Source organism: Rhincodon typus, chromosome 14 (genome assembly GCF_021869965.1).
Source record: "Rhincodon typus isolate 14 chromosome 14, sRhiTyp1.1, whole genome shotgun sequence".
Taxonomy (NCBI): Eukaryota; Metazoa; Chordata; class Chondrichthyes; order Orectolobiformes; family Rhincodontidae; genus Rhincodon; species Rhincodon typus.
In genome coordinates this window covers 64708197-64730722 of record NC_063345.1, presented here as the reverse complement: position 1 = coordinate 64730722, position 22526 = coordinate 64708197, and the positions used below count along the sequence as shown (strand labels likewise).

At 41.4% G+C, this 22526-nt stretch overlaps 1 pseudogene; it reads left to right on the top strand.

Annotated features, from left to right (window-relative positions):
* The window catches only part of LOC109927867, a 91583-nt pseudogene that overhangs the window by 49204 nt on the left and 19853 nt on the right, over positions 1-22526 (top strand).

The window sequence follows — 22526 nt, the reverse complement described above, 5'->3', positions numbered from 1 at the left end:
CCCCTTTTCCCCTTTTGTTTGTTATCTGCTATGCCTGAAATTAGATTCCTGACCTTTTCCATACCCTCTGTCCTATTCTTGTGGAAAAGTTAATATCTGCAGCACCACCCCCCACCTCCCAATCTATTCAAAGTCTTTATGACTTTGATTTACCTCAATTTGCACCATTAATTCATCTACCTTATTCTGAATGCTTTGTGTATTAAGATACAAATCCTTTCAAGTTTGTTCCATTATTTAGGGCAGCTCGTGGCTCAGTGGTTAGCACTGTTGCCTCAAAGCTCCAGGGACCCACGTTCGATTCCAGTTTCATGCAACTGTCTGCATGGAGTTTGCACGTCCTTCACGTATCTGAGTGGGTTTCCTCTTAGTGCTCTGTTTTCCTCTCATCGTCCAAAGATGTGCAGGTTAGGTGGATTAGCCATGGGAAATGCAGAGTTACGGGGCAAAGGTAAGGGGCTGGGTCTGGGTGGGATGCTCTCGGAGGGTCACTGTGGACTCAATGGGCCCAATGGCCTGCTTCCACACTGTGGCGATTTTATGATTATTTGATTATCAAATTTCCCTACACATTTACGGCTCCAGTGCACAAAAATGACATTCACACTTTCTATCCATTCCGTTTATTTTCTGGAAACAATCAACCCATCACTAAACTGCAATCTTTTCTCCATTACCTTTGATTTTATAACTTCCCATGCGACTGAACCTAGCTCCCCATTATTAAAAGGTTTACTCACAGCCTTAGTTATGCAATTCATCAGGGCTCTGGTCCCAACAATGATTAGGATGGAGTCTGTCCCACCAGAACATTTCCCTTCTCCAGTACTGATGCCAATTTCTCATGAATTTGAACCTGTTACCCCACACCAATTTTTAAGCCACTATCACCTCTTTCATCTTGTTGACCCTGTGCTAATTAGCACGTGGCTTGGTTAGTAATCCGGAGTTTGTTACCTTTTTGGTTCTGCTTTTTAATTTAGTCCCTAGCTGCTCATATTCCCTCAGTAGAACCTCTTTCCTCTTTCTTTCTATATCATTGGTACCTACATGGACCACGACAGTTGAAATTTTCCCCTCCCACTCCTGCAGTTCCTTTGCAGTCCAGATGAGATATCCTGAACCCAAGCACCAGGCAGGCAACCCAACCATTGGGATTCTTGATCCTGGCCACAAGGAACAGTGTATATTCCCCTGACTATACTATCCCCAATTGCAACTACATTTCTCTTTTCTTCCTGTTCTTTAATGAATCCCTGTACCACGGTGCTATATGGACAGTTTGCTCATCCTCCCTACAGCCCACACTTTCATCCACACAGGGAGCAAGAATCTCAAACCTATTAGACAAACCCAAGGACTAAGGCTCCTTCAGCACTACCTCCTGGACTCGTGACCTGCCTTATTCATAGTCAAATACCCCTGTCCAAATTCGAGGTAGTTAGTCTAAGGGACTGACTGTCTCCTGAAACTCAGCATCCAAGTAACTGTCCCCTTCCATGAGGTGTTGCAGTACTCAAAGCTCAGACTCCCGCTCATTATCACCTCTGAGCTCCTCAGGCAATCAATACTTGCCATGGATGTGGGCGCAATGAACCACATTGGGATCCACCAGCTCCCATATCACGCAGGTACAACACATCGCCTGGCCCTGCGTCTCTAATTTAATTACATAATTTGTTTTTTGCAGAATGGTTCCTACTGGTATCTTAGTTTGTAATCTGTAAATATTTCTCCTCTTTATCTTCAATCTGGAAGTAACCTATAACAGATAATCGAATCAGCAGCTATTTCCAAAGAATGAACTTGTTGTTTTCCTGTAATATTACACTTTCTTTTGTGCTGGGCCTCTAATCCTGGGCCTCAACTTACCCTGTATAAAATAAAACCTTACAAGCTATGATTCAGAAAAGCAAGGAAAAAGCGCCTCTCTCTTTCTGCATTGAATTACCAAGATGCCTCTAAGCTCCAAACAAAACCTAGGCTCTGCCTCACTCCAGATTGAGCAGATTGGGCTCAGGGCTTTATTTGAGTGAAATAAGATTTGTGTGGACAGTGAGAATGGGAAAGAAACCTGAGGAACCAGTGTAAGAAAAGAAATACATTCATGGCACTCTGTTCAATCCCGGTTTATTTCCCTGTATGTGAAAGTTTTATGTTAAAATAATATTATTTTGTTTTTGTTACAATATGCAAGCCGATGTTATATGTACACTTATTGTAATCATTCCAGCAATAGTCTTCTGCCTTCTTTTCCTGATCACAATCTTGTTAGTTTTCAATTTAATTGGGTCCAATACTGTAAATGTTGTTGAGTAATACAGGAAAATCTAACAAGTTACTTTCTACATTCAGGTGGTTTATTTCACAGCAACATTGCCTTACATGGTTCTGAGCACACTCCTGATCCGAGGGGTTACCCTGGAGGGATCCTATAAAGGCTTTGAATTCTTCATTGGGAGCCAACCAGACTTCTCCAAATTGGCTGATGCTGAGGTAGACACATCAGAATAATCCATACTGTTTAAACTGTAATTTTCAGTCAAACTATTTAATGTTCTGTAGGTGTCTGTCGGGGATGTTTGAATATGCAAGTCAAATGTGGAAATGTTGCTTTAAGAGGCTGTTCATTTGTTATTGCCAAACTTTGTAATGTGGTTCGGGGAATCAGGAAAAATGATATAGTTAATGTGAAGTATTACATAGTGGCAGTGATGTTTGTAACGACTGGGGGGCATTGGCGTTATGGAGGGAATTAGCAAAGGTAGAAGTGAAAGTCGGGCCCGAAACGTCAGCCTTCCTTCTCCTCTGATGCTGCTTGGCCTGCTGTGTTCATCCAGCTCTACACCTTGTTATCTCAGATTCTCCAGCATCTGCCATTCCTACTATGTCTGAAGTGAGAGTAAGTCAGCTATTCATGGCTGTGTAAGTATACGTAAAATCTCCTACTGCTAATTAATCTTCTCTTTTATTTGCCAGGTCTGGAAAGATGCTGCAACACAAATTTTATTTTCTGCCTCAGTGGGTTCTGGCAATTTAATAACACTGTCATCGTACAACAAATTCCACATCAATTGCTACAGAGACACTATCATTATCTGTGTCGTTAATTGTGCTACGAGTGTGTTTGCTGGATTTGCCATCTTCTCAGTCCTAGGACACATGGCTCATGTACAAGGAAAGCCTGTTGCAGAGGTCACTCAGTCAGATAAACTAGAACTGGTTAAAATATCGACCAGGGTCGCACAGCTTAAATCAACTCTTTGAAATCAATCAGTAGTTAGAGGTGAAATTGCTCACACTTGTACTAGTGCAATACAAGTTTTTATGTGATATTCAGACTGCATTTTTTAACACTGATTAAAATAGTGTTTGGATTATACTGGATAAGTATTGGAACTGAATAATGAATATCCATTACTTGGATAACATAACCAAGACACTTCATGAGCTGTTTCAATATTATATAGCATTGAGGTTTGAAGTATTCAATACTTCACTCCTAGCTTCCCAATAGAATCTCTTCCCCCACCACACCAGAGTGGGTTCTCTAGTGACCCTTTGATGTCATGCTATTCAGTTTTTTGAATACCTCCTAACCACATTCCAGAAGCAAGGCCCAATTTGGACTACTTGACCAAATACTGTGCCAATGATTTCCATTAGTATCTTTCAATGATGAATTATGTTATTCCCTCATTTACATTCTACTGTTTCATTTGGATAGTTCAATATCCTGTTAGATTTAGTGCTTGATACATTAGGTTGCTTGACCATATTTAGCATTGAGTCAAGTAATATTGTCAATGGACATAAAGTTGATGATAGCTCTCTGAACATTTTACGGTAACATCTACCTGTTCTCAGGCCCAATCCAGCCAGCTTCTTCTTGACACGAGGAGTCTTCTCGGTGGAAGGAACTCCCTCCTGTTTTGGGCACTGGATGTTTTAATGTTCAAGTCGGTGTCCTGCAAATTTGAAATGACCATAACTGCCATTTGTGGAAACAGTTGAGGCAGGTGTTCATGGTTCAGCTCAGCCTATTATTAGTGGAAAACATAAAAAAATGAATGAGTTTAATCCCAAGAAGTAGTGGGTTTGATCAGTTGAAATATTACCATGCATGTGTATGAAATAATGTGCAGTTGTTAAGTTTCAGAGATTGGGCATGTGGTTTCATTGTCACAGCTTGCATTGTGATGCCCACTCCATTGAGTACCATCTTGGTGAAGGAATTAGAGTCAATTGGAACATCATCAGATTATTGCAAAATAGCCAGAGTGGCAATGAAGTTAAAGATGGGGAAAAGCTTCATTTTTTTATCATTGATTTTTTCGGAGATACTCTGTGCTTAGTTTGGGTTTCAGCACAAGTCCATCCCAAACTGATGAGGTGCTTCCAATGACCAGTGGGTGTAAAAGTTCTACATGCAGAGTTTGTGCTATTCCCTTCCTAGTCCTGCAAAACAGGCGCGGAATTGGCAACATCATGGAGAGGCAGCAGAATGCCTCTTCTGGGATAATGGGAAAATGTCACATTGATACAATTATTTATGAGCATGGAGAAAAGGCATGTTGCTGTGGCAGAGTAGAGGGATCTTCACTCTGCAGGTTGACGTTATCAACCTGAAGGCTATAAGTAGAAAGTAGTCAGTTCCCCCATACTGGTAGCACTTCCCCAGTGGAATGCAATCACAAATTGTCAATACAATTGCACACTGAACAAAATGTGGCACACATTAACAAAGAACAAAGAACAATACAGCAAAGGAACAGGCCCTTCGGCCCTCCAAGCCTGTGCTGACACATTTTGCCCTTCCATTCTAAACTGTCTTCACTTACAGCATTCATACCCCACTATTCCCTTCCTATTCATGTATTTGTCCAGGTTCTTCTTGAAAGCTGCTATGGTGTCTGCTTCCACCATCTGCTCTGGCAATGCGTTCCAAGCACTCGCCTCCCTTTGTGTGAAAAACTTGCCCTGCACATCTCTTTTAAACTTTCCCCCTCGTACCTTGAACCTGTGTTCCCTAGTAATTGACCCCTCCACCCTGGGAAAAAGCCTCATACTTGCCACTCTATCCATGCCCTTCACAATCTTATAAACTTCTGTAAGGTAGTGCGTCAACCTCCCGCATTCCAGTGAAAACAAACCCAGTCTATCCATCCTTTCTTCATAGCTAAAATCCCCCATACCAGGCAACATCCTGGTAAACCTTTTCTGTGCCCTCTCGAAAGCATCCACATCTTTCTGGTAATGTGGTGACCAGAACTGTATGCAATATTCCAAGTGTGGCTTAACTAAAGTTCTGTAGAGCTGCAGCATAATGTATCAATCCTTGTACTCAATGCCCCTTCCAATGAAGGTAAGCATGCCATAAGCCTTTTTTTACAACCTTATCTACTTGCTCTGCCGACTTCAGTGATCTGTGGACCTGCACACCGAGATCCTTCTGCATATCAATACTCCTAAGGATTCTGCCATTCACCGTACAATTTCCACCTGCACGTGACCCTCCAAAATGCATCACCTCTCATTTGTCCGGATTAAATGCCATCTGCCATTTTTTTGCCCATGCCTCCGACTGATCTATTGCTGTATCCTCTGACAATTCTCCTCACTATCCGCAACTCCACCAATCTTTGTGTCGCCTGCAAACAATTTATGTAGATCTCAAACAGCAGAGCGCTCAGCATTGATCCTTGTGGAACACCACTAGTCACAACCCTCTATTCTGAAAAGCATCCTTCCACTGTTATCCACTGTCTCCTGAGACTGAGCCAGTTCTGTACCCATCTTACCAACTCACCCCTGATACCATGTGACTTCACCTTTTGTACCAGTCTGCCATGAGGCAGAAATTACAATTAATAAATTGTACTTTAATGAATATCATCAGCTGACAGTATTTCTGTTTTCAACATGATCAGTGTCACCCTTTCAATTGCTTAGGTTTCAGTTTGGCCTTCATTGCCTATCCAGAGGCTCTTGCACAGTTGCCATGGGCAACTTTATGGGCCACATTATTTTTCTTTATGCTGTTCACTCTGGGAATTGAAACGCTGTTTGCAACTTCAGGTAAGAGCAACTTGACTTTGTGTCAATAATCTCTTTCCACATGTACAAAAATGTATTATATGAAGCTAGAAAATGGATTGTATCTGAACTGGCAGATGATCCCAGAGATGTGCATGGTGATTGCATCTCATGGTCCTTGTGCCAAGGTCACGGACCCCTGGTCCATTTGTCTAAATTGTTCATCTTCATCATGGCTTCAAAGGGGCTTTGTCAGTCCAGGACGTTTGAAGCATTTCCATCGTACCCCTAATCTGGAAGTGCAATCTTGTGTCATTTGTCTTCACAATGAGGTGTGTGTGACAAAAGGAAATCTTCCTCTCGAGGCAGCTTTATATGTGCCTTTAAGGATCATATGTTTGACTGCTCGAAAATACAACATCAGCATCTATGGAGAATACTGGGATCAGTCATAAACAAATTTTGTAAAGAGCCTGGAGGAGGATTTATATCCCCATTTTGCATGCAAAAAGTGCCCAATGTATGTTTCAGTCCAGAATCTGAATGCCTGTAAAGGAACTTTCAATAATATGGAGGGCAGAATAGATCTGGTAAAGAATGACAATAACAACATAAAACATAGGAGCAGAAGGAGGCTATTCTGCCCATTGAGTCTGCTCTGCTGTTCAGTGAGATTTTGGCTGATCTGTTAATTAGCAACTTCGCTTTCCCGCCTGACCCCATGCCCCTTGATTCCTTTACAAATTAAAAATCTGTCCATCTCAGCCTTGAATATACTTAATAACCCAGCCTTGTGCGGTTCCATATTCTGCAGATTCATGACCCTCTGAGAGCAGAAATTCCTCCTCATCTCTGTCAAAACTGGACAACACTTTCCTTTGAGATTATGCTGTCAGGTCTTGGATTCTCACACAAGCAGAAATAACTTCTCTGCATCTACCTTATCAAATCCCATAAAATCTTAGAAAGTTTAATAAGTCTGCCTCTAATGAGTACAAGCACAATCTACTTAACCTCTCCTCATAAGGAAATCTGTCCATATTCAGAAACAACCTAATAAACCTTCTCTGGACCAATGCCATATGTCTTTCCTTAGGTAATGGGATGAAAACTGTTCACAGTATTTCAGCTGTGGTCAGACTAGTACCTTGTATAGTTCTAACAAGATCCTTCTAATTTTATACTCTTTTCCCCTTGTCATAAAGATGAACATTCTATTTGTCTTCCTTATTACCCATGGAACTTAAATGCTATTAGTTTGAGATTCATGCATAAGGACTCCTAAATCCCTCTATGTTGCTGCTTTCTTCACTCTTTCACCATTTAAGTTATATTTAACTTTTTCATTTTTCCTGCCAAAGTGGATAATTTCACATTTTCTCTTATTATATTCCACCAGTCACATCATTGTCCACTCATTTAGACTGCCTATATGTCTCTGTAGACTCTTTGTGTCAAGCTTACCACTTGTCTTCCCAACTATCTTTGTGTCATCCACAGACTTAGCTATAATACTTTCATTTTCCTCATCCAAGTCATTCATATATATATTGTAAATAATTGTGGCCTCAGCACCGATCTCTGTGGCACTCCACTAGTTAAAAATCGTCAATCTGAAAATGCTCACTTTATCCCAACTCTCTGTCTTCTATTCATTAACCAATCCTCTATCCATACTCATATACTACCCCCAATACCATGGATTTTTATCTTATTAAGTAGTCTTATGTGCAGTACCTTGTCAAATGCGTATTGAAAATCTAAATGTTTTAAAATTACCCAATCCCCTTCATCTATCTTGCTTGTTGCCTCCTTAAAGAACTCCAATAAGTTTATCAGACGTGATTTCCCCTCTATAAAGCAATGCTGACTCTGTTTTGATTATATTATGTATTTCTAAATGCTCTGCTTTCACATCTAATAGACTGTAATATTTTGCCAATGACAGATGTTAAGCTAACTGGCCCTTAGCGATACTTTTAAAAAATCTCCATCCCTTTTTTTAAATAAGGGTATTACATTGAGCAGTTATCCAATCCTCTGGGACGTTTCCAGAATTTTAGGATTCTTGGAAGGTTACTACCAGTGCATAAAATAACTCTATAGCTACTTCCTTTAAAATCCTGGGATGGAACCTATCAGGTAAACGGGAGCAATTGACCTTTAGGCCACTTGTTTCTTTAAACCTTTGTAAATATTCTATTGATAATTAATGTGTTTAATTCCCCTCCACCTTTAACACTCTGCTATTAGTGTCCTCTACCCTGAAGGCTGGTAATGAGCCAGTTCAGAGATGGTTAGTTAGGTAGTTGGATTTGACTGGCACAGGTATGATGGACCAAAGGGTTTTTATCTGTGCAGGTCTCTATGGATCTCTGACTCTGTAAGGTTCACCAGGTTGATTCAGGTATGAATGGATTTTCTAATGCAGAGTGGTTGATTAGGTTGATCATGTACTCATTGCAGTTTAGAAGAATGAGAGGAGACTTCATTGAAATGTAAAAGATTCTTAGGGGGCTTGACAAAGTAGATGCAGAAAGGTTGTTTCTCCTTCTGGGAGATTCTATGAGCAATCTCCGAATAAGGAATTGCCCATTTAAGACAGAGATAGGGAGGATTTTCTTTTCTATCTGATGGTAGTCAGCTGTGAAATTATTTAATGCAGAGTGAATTCTGTCATCTGGTGCTCCTCAACATCTCTGTAACTTTTATTTAACCTATTTTTCTAATCAAGCAGGTCTGAGATGTTATTACACACCTCTGGAGCAGGTGGGACTTGAACCCAGGTCTCCTGATCCAGGGGTATCACTGCAACACATTTCTGTAGCAATGTCTGTTATGTCGTTATAAGTTGAAAATTGTTGCACACAATATCATCCTGTTAACTTCAAGAGAGTTTTCCAGTTCAACCAGTTCCAGACCAAAAAGGCCCTGTAATTTCCTACATTTAATGAGGCTGGTGGCAGCAACCTACATGTTAAGCAGCCATTCATAACAATGCTGGAATGCCCATACAACATGGTAAACACTGGTGCAGATTTGATTTGATTGTCTAATAAACACGTGGTGAGCATCAGTGGGAGACTTCACACTCAGCTTGAAGCTTGCTGTGAATACAGCGCAGTCAGGAGCAGTATAGAGCTGATGATTTAAGAACCCTACAGAAGAAGCCTCCATGGCAATCACCAGTGAGAAAGTATACTCCACTGAATGGTATTTAAGACCTGGTAAGAGATGCACTGCAACAGGAGAGCCGGTAATCCTCTGGAGGACAATGAGTAACCCTAATGTAGACAGAGCCTGCATATGATGTGTTGGTGTGTGTGGGAATGGTACCGAATCAAGATTGGAAATGAGCAAGTGGAAATCTAAGACTTCCTGGGTAAAACTTAAAATCCTTGGTGGTTTGGTAAAATTTAAAAAACTGTACAAGACTCCACCCTGAAGAATAAGAAGTTTTAGAATTACTTACAGATCAGTTCAAGTATCATCACTGCAGTAAGTAGAATCCCTGAAGGACAGCGACAGAACAGAAGTAAAAAAAGCCACAAAAGAAATATTCTTTCAAGGTTTTAGACCGAAAAACGTTGCAAAGCTAGTAAGTATGAGGACAATGTAACCAGGCCATGGAAAAGGTGGGAAATCCTTCATAAAAGCAATGATCAAAGCTTGAAATATTTATCTAACCATGAGAAATGGGAATTATTTAGTAAGACTGGGATTCAAGAAGAAATAATGTATTAAAGCTATAAAGAGTGAGATACTCACAGTGAAACAGGGGTATAAATCCTCTGTTTTACCCATGAAAGGCAGGTAACCTCCAGTTTAGCCACAAAAGTGTGAATCCTTCACTTTACCTGCAAGAAAATGAGAATCTACAGTTTAAGCTATAAAATACTGCTGCAAAGAACAGCCGAACTGCTATCAGTGCAAGATAAAAGTCTCTTCAGCAGCAAAATATTGAATCAGATTTGGAAGACATGACATTGGAAATAATATTGCCAGGAGCACAGAATTAGACACCTGTGAAGAAACAATTTCTAAAATATGGAATAACTTCAAAATCAAAAGCTGAACACGTAAATTCACTTCTTTAAAGTATTCGGAGTAAAGCTGTTCATGTTATAGCACAGTGAGGGATACTGAACATTTTTGACAATTACTTTAACCTCAGAACAAATAAAGTTCCTGCAAGTTGAAGATTTAAATAGAGTTTGACATTTGGTGAGATCCAAAAATGATCTAATAAATGACCTCTGCAGATTACTAGACATATGTGTCTATGGTGACCTTTAAGAATTGTTGTAGGAAATGTGAATGAATCTTTGTAGATTTATTGCAGTCCATGAAAGACCTGACTCTTGAGAAAATTGTCCAGGAGGAGAGAAAAGCAGATGTCTGGAACACAGATCAATCCTAAGAGGAGAAGATGAAATTGTACATTGGAGTTCAGCAGAGTCTATTCAATTCTTGGCTTTCAAAACTCACAGCATGTGTGAGAAAATATTGGAGCTATTACGATAAGCACCATACTATAAAAGTCATGTGGGCCATGGAGCAAAGTGTCAAGTTGTTAAAAGTGAGAGCTTTATTTGTTACACAATTGCCCACCTTCAGAAAAAGCACAGAAAGTGAAACAGTTTCATCAAAAACAAGAATTAAATAGTTTCCCACACAAGTATATTAACAAAGTAGGACAGTCTGCAACAATAGCAAAACCCAAAATGTTCCTCAGCCAAGTAGGAAAACCATGTCTTTCATGTTCACAAACTGGCACACCCATACAACATTGCTGCTTCCAGTTTATGAAAAAAATGGGTTTAAGCTGGTAGAAGATCTACTGATCCAATTTTGAAGACAATACTTTCTTCTTAAGAGTTAGCGTGATGGGGTGAAAGTCATAATATTTCTTGTGTTTCAGACTTTTTTTCCCAACTCTGTTATTTCTCACTGCCTGTAGCAAATCTCACACTCTACTCCTTCAAAATTGCCAATGATATATTCTTTTTATTCTTTCATGGAATCTGGGAATTTGGAAGCAAGGACAGCAATTTTTGTCTAACCTTAATTTCCCTTGAACTTCATGGCTTGTTAGGCCATTTCAGAAGTTGGTTGAGAGTCAACAACATTACAATCGGTCTGGAAACACATGTAGGGCAGATCAGGTAAGGTGGCAGATTTCCCTCCCTAAATGACCTTAGTGGACCAAGTGGATTTTACAATAATCAATGATAGAATGTGTTACTCAGAATAATTCCAACCGCATGACAGAGGTTGGCCATTCAGCCTATCATGGATGTACCAGTTCTATCTAATTAACTGCAGTCTAATCTAATCCTATTGCCTGTCAGAACCTTCTGATCTCATGGAAAAAACTTGCCAGAAGGAGAGTTTGACTGGTTACTCATTGGTTACCTCCCCTCTCTGTAGCAATGTGTAGCTAATTGACAGCAAGTAAGTGTCTTTTGAATTGATAACAACACTGAGATCTCCCTGATGGCAAATGGGCCATCTTTTGAGGCCAAAGCTCAGCAGGTAACTGCAGGTGGCATCCATGAGGCAGGCTGGAGTTGCATAGTTTGGCAGGGGGTAGTATGAGGGTGAGAGGAATGACACCTCATCATAGCCACTGTTCCTGAGTGGTGGAGATCCGTGGGTCAAAGCCTCAGCTGCAGGCCATCCACTGGATAGGTTCATTCTCAACAATAATGGCCTCACCACTCTTGGCAATAATTGTTTTGTAAAACCATGAAAGCATTCAAAGACCATCTCTGTGTGGAGTAATATTCCTCCTCATCCTGTTTCCCAGAAGGTAAACAAACAGTAAAAACACATGCCACATCTCTTCCAGGTATACCCACCTCCTTGAAGAAGCTCTTCTCCTCTCTCTGATGGGATTTCTATTCTGATCTTTCTTCGCGTTCACCATTATTACTTTTGTTTTAACTCCTGGTATTTGACCAGGTATTTGCCAAAACTTGCCTCCACAGCCACATCCCACTCCTCAATGACAGCCTCTGTTCAGACTCATCCCACATGGATTCCAACTGAAAATTCATCCTTTGTGTTTTCAATCCATCCAGGATCAGAGATACCTCTGTGATGTACAATGCCCCTCAGACAGCTGTTCTCTCCACATTCTAAGATCCACACTCAGTGCCATGCATCGCCATATGCACGTTCTCGACCTCTCTCTCCATCAGCACCCCTTCACGCTGCCTCAGAAATATCCTGCCCCACCCGGCCACACCCAGTGCCACTTAATTCTCCAGCTTGTACAACATTCTAACAAGAAACTTTCTTTTTCACTGCCTTTCAGGAACTAAGGAAAAATGAAAAGGATTTCCGAAGGAGGGTCACTGGACCCAAAATGTTAACTTCGCTTTTTGTCTACTGATGCTGCCAGACCTGCTGTGTTTCTCCAGAAATTTCTGGTGTTGTTTCATTAAAACAACATGGCATGGAAGGCACTGGTTGTACTGTCGCTCCATTTTGAAGTCTGCAAGTTGAGTCAGACCAGTATGTCTCATAAGACCATATGATAAGATGTAGGAGCAGAACTAGGTCATTCAGCCCATCCATGTCTTCTCTGCCATTTGATCATGACTGATTAAGTTTCTCCACTTCATTCTCCTAATTTCTCCCTGTAACCCTTGATTGCCTTACTAATCAAGAACCTACCTATCTATGTCTTAAATACACTCAACGTCTTGGCCTTTACAGCACTCTTGTGACAATGAGTTCCAGAGATTAGTCATCCTCTGATTGCAGAAATTCCTCAACTCAGTTCCAAAGTGTAGTCCTTCACTCTGAGATGATGCCCTCAGGTCCAAGTCTCTCCTACGAGTGGAAACATCTTCTCCATGTCCACTCTATTCAGGCATCTCAGTATTCTGTAAGTTTTAATGCGATCCTTCCTCATCCTTCTAAACTCCATCAAGTACAGACCCAGAGCCCTCAACTACTCTTCATATGACAAGCCCTTCATCCCTGTGATCATTCTTGTGAACCTCCTCTGAACTCCCTCTAAGACCCCAAGGTCGGCACGTTCTTCTTCAGATATGGGGCCTAAAACTGCTCACAATATTCTAAATGCTCTGATCAGAGCCTTATGCAGCCTCAGCTGTACATCTGTGCTCTTGTATTCTAGACCTCTTGAAATGAATGCTAACATTGCATTTTCCTTCCTAACTGCCAACTGAACCTTCAAACAGTGACCCCCGGCAACCTCCACACTCCTGCGGAGTTTAGAGTCATACAGCACGGAAACAGATAGTTTGGTCCAACTCGTCCATACCGACTATGTTTCCAAAGTAACTAGTCCCACCTGCCTGCATTTGGCCCATAACCCTCCAACCTTTCCTACTCATGAACTTATCCAAATGTCTTTTCCAGTAAGCACCCCAACACCCACAAATGAAGTTGCATGAAAACACTATTTAAATGAGCAACAACACACTGTAGCAACCCGGAACTACGCCAACAAAAAAAGAGTATTTCCACCAAGTATTTAAGGACAATGGATACTCAAACAACTGGATCCAATGATGTCTATCACACAAACAACAACAGGAAGATACTGCACACTCTAACACACTCATCTAATCTTGAACATATCTGAACTGACCACAAGACTCCTACAACCATTGGCTATCAGAATAGCTCACAAACCCACATCAACCCTATGCCAACTGCTAACTCAAACCAAAGACTGCTTACCCACTATGGACCGAACCAACGCAATATACAAAATTCCATGCAAGGACTGCAACAAACATTACATTGGACAGGCAGGAAGAAAATTGGCCACAAGGATACATGAACACCAACTGGCAACAAAAAGACACGACCAACACTGACTCATCTCCATTTACATGAACTACCAGTTTGATTGGGACAACACCAGGATCCTAGGACAGATCAAACAGAGACAAGCACGGGAATGCCTATGGGCCTGGTTCTCCACCAAGAAGGCCATCAACAAACACATAGAACTAGATCCTGTATATACTCCACTGCGAAGAAAAACCGGAAATGAGGTAATCAAATCCAATGGACCCCACAGTTTAAATACCAGGTTGGAAAACACAACAGCGGTTCAGTGGAGGTTGCACTGATGATGTTACCCAGCAGGGTAATGAAACGTCTGCGGATGAATGAACCAGCTCAGCGAGCAAACCAACCACAGCATCCACAACCCGAGCTACAAATCTACCCAAGAACCTCAATGTCTTTTAAATTTTGTGACTGTACCCACATCCGCTGCTTCTTTTTAGTGGTTCATTCCATACACTCTCTGTTTAAAAAAAGTTGCCCTCATGTCCTCTCACCATAAAAATATGCCCTCTAGTCTTGAAATCACCCACCCTAGCGAAAAGACACCTGCCATTCACCATATTGATGCCCTGCATGTTAACCTTAAGAGAATCCTGAACCAGGACTCCCAAGTCCCTTTGTGCTTCAGATTTCCAAAGCATTTCCCCATTTATAAAATAGCTGGCACCTCTATTCTTCCTACCAAAGTGCATTACTTTACACTTTGCAACATTGTATTCCATCTGCCACTTCTTTAACTAATCTCCAACCTTGTCCAAGTCTTTCTGCAGCCTATCCAAATCCTCAACACTCTCTTTCCCTTTGCCTATCTTTGTGTCATCTGAGCACTTAGCAACAACGCCCTCAATTTCTTTGTTCAAATTGTTAATGTATAACATGAATAGTTGTGGTCCCATCACTGACCCCTGTGGAATTCCACTAGTCACCGACTGCCATCCTGAAAAAGGCCGCTTTATTCCCACTCTCTGCCTTCTGCCAGTCAGATAATCCTATTTCCATGCCAGTACATTGCTCCTAACATTATGGGTTCTTATTTTATTTGGCAGCATCCTTGTCAAAGGCCTTCTGGAAAATCAAATAGATCGCATCCACTGGCTCTTCTTTGTCTAACTTGCTCATTACCTCCACAAAGAATTCTAACAGATTTGTCTATTACCTTCCCTTGAAGCTGGGCTGACTCAGCCCTATCTTACCATACACTTCCAAGTGCTCCACAGTGTCTTCCTATATAATGGCCTCTAAAATCTTACAAATGACCAAGGTCAGGGTAACTGACCTACAATCTTCTGCCTCCCTCCCTTTTTAAACAGGAGTGTTATATTGGCCATTCTGCAGTCTTCCAAGACCCTCCCTGACCCCAGTAATTCCTGAAAGATCACCACAACTGCCTCTACAATCTCCTCAGCTATCTCTGGGGTATATCCAACTGGTCCCGATGATTTATCCAATTTTCAACCTTTCCACAGCACCTTCTCCTTAGTGATTGCCATTACACTGACCTCTGACCCCTGACTCTCTTGAAGTTCTGATATACTACTGGTGTCTTCGTTCCCCATTTCTACTTCTCTAGCCTCATTTTCCAGCTGTCGAATATCCACTCTTATGTCTCTCTTATGTTTCATATATCTAAAAATACTCTTGCAATCTTTATATACAACTAACTAGCTTTTCATCATATTTCATCTTCTTCCATCTTATTGCTTTTTTAGTTGTCCTCTGTTGATTTTTAAAGTCTTCCCAATGCTCTGACTTCCCACTAATCTTTCACTTTTATGCTATCCCGACTTCCCTTGTCAGCCATGGTTGCCTCAACCTTCGCTTAGTATGTTTCTTCTTCCTGGGGATGAATTTCTGCTGTGCCTCCCAAATTACCTCCAGAAACTTCTGCCATTGCTGCTCCACTGTCTTTCCTGCTAGGCTTCCCTTCCGATCAACTCTGGCCAGCTCCTCCTTCCTGTCTTTGTCGTTCCCTTTACTCAATTTAATGCCATTACATTTATCCAGTATCTTCCTTCTCAAACTGCAGGATGAATTCTATCATATTGTGGTCACTATCCCCTAACAGTTCCTTCACATTAAGCTTCCTAATCAAGTCTGCCTCATTACTCATCACTAAATCCAAAACTGCCTATTCTTTTGTGGGCTCTGCTACTCCAAAATAAAAAGGACCATCTCATAGACGTTCCAAAAATCCCTTTCTATTCTTTTCCTTTCGCCAATCTTACCGATTTTTTCTTCTGTGTTATTAAAATCCCAAGAAAAAAATATTGTAATTAAATCATCCACTGCTCTCAGGTCCACTAATGTCCTGGAAGGAAGAATGCAATGCCCCCAAACTCTTGATATTTTGGCCTTCTCTCCATTTTAGCCTCAGGGCAGCTCACCGAAGAATCTTCAAGCCACAGCATAAAAGGCAATACCATGAACTTTGGAAGCTTCTCCACAATGGCTGGATTATCAGTTTCCTTTGTTCTTGTCAGAAGCATCAATTAAGACCCCTTTGCAGTGACACTTTGTTTATAATCCTGCAAAGGGCCAACAGCTTGACCAAGTTCCTTCAACATTTCAGAGTGTGGAAATATGGATACAGTAGCCAGCAGCACTTTGGGCTGCAGGGCTTTGATTTCTCCAGTGGTGGGTCTACTAAGACCATGATGAATTCCTGATCTCCTTTAGCATTTTCTTTTCACAGAAACAATCATAACAACCCTGCTGACCAGTTCCCTTTGTTTCTACGATCAAAGCGGCTTTATTTGACAACTGGTGTGTGCATGTTGTTTTATTTCCTTGGATTTATCTATGTTACACAGGTATGTTATCCTTTCATAATTTGTTGCCTTTTCACGTGCAGTGCTTGTTATAACCTTTCACAATCAGGCATAGATGAGGATGAAAGAATGAAGGAAGACACTTTGTCCTGCTTTGCTTGGTCCTTGCTGTTTTTCCAGTTATATCATATGGTGCAATAATGATGTGGGACTGACTAATCCTTCCCTATCTGCTGTTATAAATACAGAGTCTGGTTAAAGAGATGGAACTCAGGTTTGTAACTGTGAAGCAGATTTACATTGTGTCACATGGTTTGAAATCAATTCTGTTGATATAGGCTTCAGCGATAGTAGGAACTGCAGATGCTGGAGAATCTGAGATAACAAGGTGTAGAGCTGGATGAACACAGCAGGCCAAGCAGCATCAGAGGAGCAGGAAGGCTGACGTTTCGGGCCTAGGCCCTTCTTCAGAAAGTTCACCACATTTTCTTCATCCCCCTGTTCAATGGATTGTTGTTTACAAACTCCAAACATGATTCAGGAATGTTTAGAAATTTTTCAACATCACAAATGATGATCTACATGTGGAATTAATTTATTAATTGAATAATGGAGACTAAAACCTTAAAATTATTGAAGAGGTGATGACACTGCAATTTTCGGTTGTTGGCAAGCTCTGTTAAATCAGGACGCACTGAATGCCTCCCTCGACCATAATTATGATGTGACCTTTAGACATTGCCAAGTAGCAATCTTTTTAGTTAACAGTAAAACCCATGGCAGAAACTCATGACCCTTAGTAGACATCATCCTCAAATCGAGGGGCAACTGATGACTAAACTTATTGCTACATCTATCCATGTCACCATGGTAATGGGCCATTGTCAATCAATTTCAGGTAGAAAGTGGAGGATCAGAGTTCCCGGGTGTACAAATACCTCAAAGAGCAACAGCTAAATGGGAATCTCTTTCACTTGTATTTTTTTTATTCTGGTTACAGTGGACCAGAGAGATAGCAGTGAAATAGTTTCATCAAGTTGGAGTTTGCTGAACAAAAATGTCTCCTAGACATTGTTGATTTTGAATGGAGAGCTTTATACTGTTCAGGTGCAGCACATTTTCAAATATTTAATTTCTTTTCAGGCTGGGATTTACTGGATCAATTTAGTCGATCACTTCGGTGCTGGATGAAGACTCCATATAGTTACTACTCTGTAACTTATTGGTCGAAGCTGGGTGTATGGTAAGTGCCAAGGGCAAAGCACTGAAAGTAAATGAAAGAGATAAACATTCTCTTAAAAATCAAATTACATGGATCTTCAGAAGAATAAGGATAAATTAATTAATTGATATACTGTAGATAGTCTGTCATTGCTGAGGACGTGGGAGTTCAAATGCTTTCCTAAAATTTATCCCCAGTAATTTCCAAATGTCAATATGAAACACACAGAAGCGCTGGATTAATTGTATTTATAATTGCATCTGCAGTTCCTACCATCTCTGGATTAATTGTATTGTCATAGAATCCCTACAGTGTGGAAGCCAGCCAACTGGTCCATCGAGTCCACACTGACCCCGCTGAAGAGCATCCCACCCAGACCTGCCCCCTACCCTATCCCTGCATTTCCCACCCTACACGCTATGAGCAATTTAGCATGGCCAACGCACCTAACCTGCACATCTATGGACTGTGGGAGGAAACCGGAGCACCTGGAGGAAACCCACGCAGACACGGAGAGAACGTGCAACTCCACGCAGACAGGCACTCGAGGCTGAAATCAAACCCGGTTGCCTGGCGCTGTGAAGCAGCAGTGTTAATCACTGAGCCACCGTGCTGCCCATGAAATCGCCTTGTTCTTGTTAGTTACAGTAAGTGGGCATTGGAGTAAGTGCCGCTGTAGAATATTTCAGGCTAATTGATGAGGGTCTTCATCTCTCGCTGTTATCCCTCGCTGCCCAGAAGACAGGACAAAGCGAGTGATTGTGTCTCTCTGCTTTCCTGTTGTTCACAGGGATAAATAGATTCATCAAGGACATTGAGATGATGATTGGGGAAAGGAGTTGGCTCTTCTGGCTGTGGTGGACAGTGTGTTGGATTCTGATCACACCGTGTCTGCTGGCAGTGAGATGTTACATTGTTTTATGATATTAGCTGGAAATATTCATTCCCCAGATGATCTTATAGAGCCATACAGTTTATACACTATGGAAAGAGATCCTTCAGCCCATTTTTCTGTGCTGGCCACCAAACATCTATCTGTTCTAATTACACTTACTAGCACTTGGCCTACAGCCTTGTATGCTGTTGTGTTTCAGGTGTTCATCTAAATAGTACTTAAATGTCTTGAGGGTTCCTGCCTCTATCACCCTTTTATGACATTAGTTGCAGATACTTACCCCTTTTGGAGGAAAGACCTAGTCCTCAAATCCCCTCTAAGCTTCCTGCTGCTTACCTTAAAGCTGCACCCATTGGTTATTGACCCCTCTACTAAGGGGAAATGTTTCACCCTATCTATCCTGTCTTTGGCCGTCAGATCTTTGCATACCTCAAACAGCCTTTTCTGCTCTAAGAAATATTCATAGCTGAATCGATCCAGCCCAGACGACATTCTGGTGAATCTCTTCTGCACCCTCTCCAGAGCAATCATATTCTTCCTATACTGTGATGATCAGCTGTGGTCTAACTAACATTATATACAGCCTCATCATAACCTCCCTACTCTTTTATTCTACGTCTTAAGTAATTAAAAACAAGTATCCCATTTCTGATCTACCTCAGCTACCTGTCCTGCTACTTTCAAATATCTATAGACATGCATGCCATGGGGTGGCATGGTGGCTCAGTGGTTAACACTGCTTCCTCCACAGTGCCAGGACCCCGGGTTCAATTCTAACCTTGGGCGACTGTGTGGAGTTTGCACATTCTCCCCCATGTCGTGTGGGTTTCCTCCTGGTGCTGTAGTTTCCTCCCACAGTGAAAATATGTGCAGGTGGATTGGCCATGCTTAAAATGCCCTATAGGGATGTGCAGGCTAGGTGGAATAGCCATGGGAAATACAGGGAAAGGGGAGAAAGGTTGGTCTGGGTGGAATGCTCTTCAAAGGGTCAGTGTAGACCCAATGTGCCAAATGGCCTTCTTCCGCACTCTAGGGCTTCTACGGTTCTGCTGATGCTCTGTATTTCCTAAAGTCTGACCATTCAACATGCACACCCTTGTTCTTCCAAACAGCATCACTTCAAAATTTTCTGGATTAAATTCCATTTACCACTGTTCAGCCCATCCGTCTGACCAACAATATTGTCTTATAGACTCAAGCTTTTCTCCTCATTATTTCTCATCTTGTTTTGTGCCTTAATTTCATTAAGGGAATCTTAATATGGTCCTTGGCAACATTTACCCCTCCAACATATGGACCTTGAATACCCCATCTGGGCAATCGCAGTGGGCTGGTGTCTGATCATCTTCTGTGTTATATGGATCCCCATCATGGCCACAGCGAGAGTTGTCCAAGCTGAGGGCTCCACCTTGTGGCAGGTAAGGAAATGCCTTGCTGTCCCTCAAAGTTCATGAAACAGAATTTCTTGGAAGCTCCCCAATTTTCAACTGTCATCCTAGGGAAATTGTATAAATTGTGATGATTAGCAATTGATGCTGTTTATTCAAAGAAAAGCACCTTAACTCTTAAGAAGAAAGCCTGCGATTTTTGCATGTAAGTGAATTTTAGGCCCATTAAATTCCAGGGTATTGGATATTTAGCATTCCGATCCTGGATGGCTCCATTGTAATGAGAGACAAGTCCCAGTCCTCTGAAATCTTCATGGATTCAAGGCAGCATGGTATGAACCATAGTCTGAAGGAAGCTCCTGGAAAATAAATTCAAATTATCCTCCTCATGTCACCCAAATGTGTGCCTCTCCTCCCACCAACCCTGTTGGTCCCTTATGCAAAGTTGTGTCACTCACACCCATTTACCCAATCAATTAGCTCAGCTGTTTCTAGATGGCTGGTTTGCAATGTAAAATGATGCCAACAGCATGGGTTAAATTCCAGTACTGGCATATGTTACCATGAAAGTCCCACCTTCTCAACCTTGCCCCTCACCTGAGGCACAGTGACCTTCAGGTTAAATTGCCACCAGTTGTCTCTGTCTCCCTGATGAGAGGGCAGCCCTCTGGTACCTTCACTTTACCGACTGTACACTGAGTAGAAACAACAAACCCAGTAGTGAAAAGTGGGTCAAAAACAGAAATTGCAGGAGAAACTCAACATGTCTGGCAGCATTTATGGAGAGAGAACAGGTGTTAATGTTTTGAATCCATTGGCCCTTCTTCAGAACTGCGAAAAATGGTACTTATCTGGATGACATAGGGTGGGGGAAAAGGAGTGAGCTGATAGATGGAGGTAGAGCCCTGAAAGAGAGAGAGGGAAAGAAGAGGTAGAAAGTCATTGTTGATAGTAAGGCAGAATGAAAAAAAGATAACAAGGTGTAGAGCTGGATGAACACAGCAGGCCAAGCAGCATCAGAGGAGCAGAAAAGCTGATGTTTCAGGTCTGGATCCTTCTTCAGAAAAGGTCCCTCAAAAAAAAGATAATTGATAATAAGGGCTGTGAGTGGGAGAAAATTAATTGTGTTAAAAGCAACCTATGTCATGACAGGACCAGCGTGTTGGTGGGGGGAAGTGGGGGGAAGACATGGAAGGAGTTGTTCAGGCCCGTAAAATGATTGAACTCACCATTGAGTCCTGAAGCTGCAGGGCCCCCAACTGGAAAATAAGATGGTGTTCTTTCAACTTGTGCTGAGCTTCTCTGGAACACTGCAGCCCGATGCAGAAAAGTTAGCGTAGGGAGAGTATATGATTGTCACTTTTATTGGCCTATGGTCAAAATATTTTTTTTTTAACATTTAGAAACTCATCAAGAAATGACTGGCCTTTTTAAAAGCTACTTTTAATGCAATCATTTGTCACTATGGAGTTCATTGTTTCTATCAAGCGTGAAGTGGAAGAATGGACATAGGGATCAGGGGTAACATTATCACGCAGGATGGCTTTACATGAATGTATATGACACCATTTTCTAAATAATTCTGAGTATGCAAAGAATTATGCTGACAACCAATTTCAGATTGTCATTTGGACTCAGTGTGGCATATGCACATACAGGAAGCTACAAATATTGATATACAAACCTTTTGATGTGCAGACAGAAAGAACATGTACACACACTGCAGCTGTTTCAATTCAACAAAGTACAATACAACCATTCTCAGGTGTGTTTCTCAGGGAAATGTCTTCATCAGTCAGAATCCAATTGCCCAACCAATCAGTACTCCTTTCTCGTACATTATGAAATTGTTTTCATTTTACATTGTTACTTCTTGCGAATTGTCTTAATCTGTGCAAGATTAAAAGCTTAAATAAAATGTCTTTTATTCAGCAATGCTCTGACAATTCATTGACCCTCTTGTTGTCAGCTGCTACACACCTGCTTGAAATGGATATGTCGTCTTCTCTCAGCAACTGTTAAAGGACAGCAGGGAATCCATTCTCTCATGCCAGTAGTTTGTTCTGGGGTCAATGACTTTTGGTGAAAATAAATCATTTCTAACATCTGATTGGTGGTTAAAGTGATTCTGGAATTATTTGTTAAATTTTACACTATTCAGGTGGGAACACATCTCTTGTCCCTTTGAGCAATTTCCATTATTTTCCTTTCAGCTTTCAGCTAACTAATAGTCTATAATTCCTCCCCATTCTTATGCATTATAACCACCTGAATTGATTTCCAACTGAGATAGTAGGAACTGCAGATGCTGGAGAATCCGAGACAACAAGGTGCAGGGCTGGATGAACACAGCAGGCCAAGCAGCATCATAGGAGCAGAGA